Source organism: Belonocnema kinseyi, chromosome 4 (genome assembly GCF_010883055.1).
Source record: "Belonocnema kinseyi isolate 2016_QV_RU_SX_M_011 chromosome 4, B_treatae_v1, whole genome shotgun sequence".
Lineage (NCBI taxonomy): Eukaryota > Metazoa > Arthropoda > Insecta > Hymenoptera > Cynipidae > Belonocnema > Belonocnema kinseyi.
The window spans coordinates 2,222,188-2,228,662 of NC_046660.1; the positions used below are offsets into that span (position 1 = coordinate 2,222,188).

The window sequence follows — 6,475 nt, forward strand, 5'->3', positions numbered from 1 at the left end:
TCGCCGCCCCTTATTGGTACCAGGACGCCCTCTGCGGCGCGATATTTTAGAATCGATGGAAATATCCCCACTACAGTCTAGAACCACCCCTTGGATGCTGGGAATATCAGGAGGGAAAAGGATGTACGCTTTTTGTCTAGGAGTGTCCCCATTTTCCTCCTGGAATCCAATTTTCAATTTTTGTCTCCTTTTTAAATTTATTACTCCCGAGGATCTAAGTTTTTTTTTTCTCTTTTCAATCGGTTTCTTTTTGGCAGCAAAAGAGATCAGTGGAATCGGGGATTGCTAGACCGAGAAATGACAGTGAATTTATTTTTTTACCGGAAATTAAACAAAAAAAAATTAGAAACAAAGTCTATCCAAGTTTAATCTCAACAGTTTTTTAAATAATTAGTTAAATTATTATCTTTTCCCATTCTTCACGTTCAACATTTTCTATTTCAGATTTAATTTTTAAGCGTACTTTTTTTATTTTGAAAATTTAAAAATACAGTTTTGAAATGTAAAAAAATTACAAATCATAAACCATAAACCATAGTGTTTAAAGTAAAACTTTTTCAATTTGAAATTCTTATTAGTTAAAATTTAAATTCCCGGTTGAAGCTTTATTAAAACTATTTAAAATTTGTAAATAACTTCAAAAAAATTTGAAATTGTTTAATTAAGAAAAAGAACAATTGCTTAATATTTAGAAATAATTGACTGCTCATTTAAAATCAGTTATTATAAGTGAAATATTAAAAACTAAACAAAAAAAGTAAACTTTAATTTTAATTGTTCTATTTAAAGAATTTTAATTTAAAGTTAAATTTTTGGTTTTTGACGTATAAATAAATATTGAACACAAAATTGAATAAAACACAAAATACTGAATATTCCTAGAAAAAAATATATAGATTTTCGCGGATTTTTAATAAATAATTTAAAAGCTTTTTATGAATTGTGGTAGGCTTCGAAAGAATAAAAATCAATTTCTCAAGATTTCTAGGAAAATTAAAAACGATTTTTTATTTTGAAAAATTAATTTTAAGAGATTATTTAAAAAGATTTTCAAAATAGTCAAAAATAAATCTGGAAGATTTTAAGGAAATGTTTTTAAATTTGCAGGATTTTTTGTTTGACAGTTCAACTACTTAGTTGAAAGTGGATCTACTTTGTTTAAAAGTAATTAATATTTTTGGTTGATGATTTATGGTTTTAGTTATAAACTCTTTTTTTTTCGAAATTTAAATATTTTGTTGAAAATTAATTTTCTAAACTGAAAATTAATCGGTTTGATGCGAAAATTTAACTATTTTGTTTGAAAATCGTCTTTTTTATAGACAAATATTCTTAATAGTTGAAACTGCTCTTTTTTGTTGTTAAAAATCCATCTATTTGGTTGAAAATTGAACTATTTTGCTGGAGAATTGTTTTATTCGGTTGAAATTTTTTTTTTTTACTGAAAATTCATCTATTTTGTTGAAATCTTGTCGTTATAGGTTGAATTTTGCTGTTTTTGGCTTTAAATGAAAATCTTTTTTATTTGAATAACCATTATTACATTTTTCGCTGAGAAAATTCATCATTTTTTCTTAAAAAGTTGACTACTTAGTTGAAAGTGGAATCAACTTTGATAAAAATTCATTTTTTTTGTTGCTAATTTATTATTTTAGTTGAAACATCTTTTTTTCCTATTCGGAATATAAGTATTCTTTTGTAATTATTTGGAATTTATTTGATGAATTAATTTGATTTTATTTATTTTATGAAATTCTATTTTATTGTGTTTGGAATTTTTTTATAGAATTTCTTTTTTTAAACTAAAAATTGAACAATTCTATGTTCAGTTGCACATTTTCCTTCTTTTATGAAAAAATATTTCATTCGTTTAAAAATTAATTTTCTTCACTGTAAATTTCACTATTCTAAGTTGAAAATTCGACTGTTTTGTTACAAATTCTACTTTTTTGGTAAAAAAAAGTATTCTCAGTGGTGGCAACTCTTGTTTCAATTTTTGGTTAAAAAAATCATCTGTTTGTTTAAAATTTAACTTTTTCGCTCAAAAAAATTTTGTTTTATGGTCTAAAATTAATTTTTTGACTGAAAATTCAACTATTTTGTTAAAAATTGTATCTTTTGTAGAAAAATAGTATCAATAATTCAAACTTCATCTTTTTTGTAAAAAAAATAATTTTTTTTTGTAAATTGAACTATTTTTTTAATCGTATTTTTTTTATAAAATTTTGTTTTCTATCGGGGAATTTAACTGTTCTATATTTTATCTTATTTTTTGTTGTTGAAAATTTAACTTTTTTAGGTGAACATTTATCTTTTTTGTTTGAAGATTCATTTATTTTGTTATGTATTTTTTTGATTTTTTTTTGTCAGAAAATTAATTTTTAAAACTGCAAATTAAACTATTACATGTTTGCTTAAAAATTTAACTATTTCAAGGAAATATTATTTTATTTGTTTGCAAATTAATTCGTTACTGAAAATGTAACTGTTCTATTTTTTGTTTAAAGTTCATTTCTCTGATTTTTCTTTGTTAAAAAGTTATTTTTTTAACTTAAAACTTAACTATTCTATTTTAATTCAAAATGTAACTTCATTAGTTGAAAATTCTTGTATTTGGTTGTAAATTTGCCTTCTTTTTTGGTTGAAAATTTGTCACTTGTGTTGAAAGATTCGACTATTTAATTAAAAATTCATTTTTTTATAGTTGAAAACTTGTCGTTTTTGGTTCGATTCGGCTATTTTTTTATTAAATCTAAATCATTTTATTTGAAATATCAATTATTGCATTTTTGGTTGACAATTAAACTATCTAGCTCAAAGTTTCAAAATTCATTTTGTTAATTTAAAAAAAAAATTAATTCTTTAAACTGAAGACTAAACTATTCCATGTTTGATTAAAAATGTAACTATTTCGCGGAAAAATTAGTTTATTTGCTTGAAATATAATTCTTTACTGAAAATTAACTGTTCTATTTTTGGTTCATAATTCATTTCTTTGATTGAATATTCTTTTTTTTTTAAGTTTATTTTTGGTTGAAAATTTACCTTTTTTATTTGGATACCTGTTATCACGTTTTTGGTAACGATATCATATTTTTTGTTTGATAATCGTCATTTTAGTTTGATTGCATTTTTTTGACTTAAAATGTCGTGTTATTTGTTAATTTTTTTTCTAGAAGGTTCACCTTTTTGATTGAAAATTCATCTATTTGGTTAAAAATTAATATTTTTTTGTTAAATATTGATCATTTTAGTTAAAAATTAATTCCTTTGTTGGATTAAAAGAGCTGTAATATCAATTAGAGTTGTTTAAAATTCAGTAATATTTCATTTTTATTGCTCAAAATTGAAAAACAATTTTGTGTTTTCCATGAGCGGATTTGTTTTAAACCGAGCACGATTTTCGCTCAGCGGCTCTTCTTTATTGCGTCTAGAAAAGGCATAAATCTTTACTGAATTCATTGCAAAGATGAAATTACACAGGGGGCTAAAGCATAAAGTCTATAGAATCTTCCACCAGAGAAAATATTTACTCAAGTCCTTCATTTTCAGGAGAATGAGTTATGAAATATAAAAAGCCCTAATTTTTTTTAGTTTTGCTCCTAAAAATAATTAAGAAAGAAGATAATATATTCTAATATCCCCTATTTTAAGTGAGTACTATTATTATTTAATTTTTCTAATTTGATCGCTTCCTTTTAAGATTTTTGATTGGCCGGGATTTTTTAAGCTTATATTAAAAAAATTTACAAGATAAGAATTCTGGTCTTTAAATAAAAAATTTTTTTTAAAAAACTGAAAAGAAGACGATAAATCTCAGCGGAAAATGGAAATCAAATTTGAATAATTCATTCAAAACTAACGATATTTAAAGAAGAAATGTATTTGTTATTAACAAATTTCAAAATTGGCATTGCATTAACTGCTTTTCATCATAAATTATTTTTTGAATGATCGAGAAAATTCTTTCGTGACCGGAAATGACGAGGTATTTTTTTCCTTAGTAAAAACGACCACCCTATAATTTCAAGTGGCTAAATTTAAAAACTTGTTTATACTGGATTTTTTTTAGTAGAAAATTAAACTATTTGTTTAAAAATTATTTTTATTTTTATTTTAAAAATCCATACTTTCAGGTTGAAAATCAAATTTAACTATTTAAAATTTGTAAATAACTTCCAAATAATATATTCATAATTAAAGGCTTTTATTAAATTTCAAATACTGTTTCAGTTTACGATATGAAAATTTGACATTTTTTAATTAAGAAAAAGAACAATTGCTTAATATTTAGAAATATTTGACTGTTTATTTAAAATCAGTTATTATAAATCAAATATTCAAAACAAAAAAAGTATTTGTTTAAAAATTATTATTATTTTTTTTTTATTTTTAAAATTCATATTTTCGGGTTGAAAATTAAATTGCTTTATATAAAATTCATTTTTTTTCTGCTTAAAAATTCAACGATTCCATTTTTGGTTTAACATTTCATTGTTTTTAGATGAAACTTTAACTATTTTGTTTTAAATTCGTATTTTCGGGTTGTAAACTCGAATTGTTTGACAGAAAATGATCTTTTTTGTTAAAAATTCAAATGTTTTATAGAAAATTCTTGTTTTACCTTAAAAATGCAAATATTCCATTCTTGAATATTTATTGCTTTCAGTTGAAAATTCAACTATTTGGCTAAACAAATTTTTTAATACATATTTTCGGGTTAAAAATTCAATTCTTTTATAGAAAATTCGTGTTTTTGGCTTAAAAATTGAACTATTTGTTTCAAAATTATTATTATTTTAAATTCATATTTTCGGGTTGAAAATTAATTTGTTTTATAGGAAATTCGTGTTTTTGACTTAAAAATTCAACTACTCCATTCTTGGTTAAACATTTAACGCTTTCAGTTGAAAATTCAATTATTTCGTTAAAAAATTTTGTTATTGAAAATTCATATTTTCGGGTTGAAAATTAAATTGTTTTATAGAAAACTCGTGTTTTCATTTAAAAATTCAACTATTCTATTGTTGGTTGAACATTTTATCGATTGTATTTGAAAATTGACTGTTTTGTTGAAAATTCATATTTTCGGTGTGAAAATTATATTTTTCATTTAGAATCGTTGCAGAATTAAATTTTACTTCTTTTGATTAAATAAATGGTTAATAATGACTAATATTTCAATAAATAATAAATGATAACATTTAATTTTGCAATAAACTATCAAACTTAAAAACTCCACTTATGCCTAAAATTAAAACATTATAATTGATTTGAATTTATAATAGATTAAAACTTGATCCTGGATTATTTAATTTTGAAAAATTAAATATATATATATATATATATATATATATTAAATTTTTGAAACAATTAAAAAATTTTATTCTCTATTAGTAATTATTGACCATTTAATTAACTATAAATGTAATATTAAATTTAAAATCTTAGGTAAAAACATTTTTCAAATTTATATTATTAGTTTATCGTATCGATATTCTAGAAAAGTTCCACGAAAAATAATATCAATGATTATTAGTTTTAATAAAAAATAAAAATAATTACTACTAATTTAGATTCTCTTTCAGATAAAGCAAAAGAAGTAAAATTCAACTCTGCAACGATTCTAAATAAAAAAAATATGTATACAGATGTGTGTGTGTCTGTGTGTTAATATAGAATATATTAAATTTCAAGATCACCCTCCAATTATTATTATATAAACTCCTCGTAATTAAAAACATAAAAAAAAAATTTTAATAATATGGATTAAAATAGGTATAATTATTTATATTATTAAATATTTAATAATTATATTATTACAAAAACTGGAGATGATAAACAAAAAGTTGTGCTTATTACAATAACATTTTATATTTTAAAAAATCATTAAAACCAATGCTTATTTAAATAATTAATCTTGAACTGTAATGTGAAATTAAACAATTTTAAAGGAATACTTTTAAAGAATTAGCAGCTGAAAATTAATGAATTTTACAACTTAATAGTTGAACTACTTTGTTCAAAATTCATTTTTGTTGTTCAAGATTGATAATTTTAGTTGAAAATTCATCTCTGGTTGAAAAGTCGGTTTTTAACATTAATTTTTTTAGCTAAAAATAACTCTTGTTTGCTTGAACCGTCATCATTTTAGTGTGATATTTATCTCCGTTTAAAACATGAATTACTTTGTAGAAAACCATTTTTTTAATCTGAAAATTCAAATACTCAATTTTTGCTAAAAATGTATCTTTTCAAGTGTATCATTCTTCTGCATAATTAGTGAAAAATACGTATATTCTGTTGAAATTCCAAATTTAAATTTCCCAGAAACAAATTTCCTACAGATTTAGTTAACACACGAATTTTCTACAAAATAAAATGTTTGATTTTTAACTATACTACGGAAAATTCCACAATGCTAGCTAGCGAGGGTGATATGCAAAGTTATAACATTTTTATGTTTGGAATTTTA

General features: G+C 22.2%; 1 protein-coding gene across 2 annotated transcripts in view; it reads left to right on the top strand.

Annotated features, from left to right (window-relative positions):
- LOC117170708 (protein HGV2) overlaps positions 1–6,475 on the top strand; it is a 53,035-nt gene that overhangs the window by 34,316 nt on the left and 12,244 nt on the right. The gene's annotated exons all lie outside the window — the stretch shown is intronic.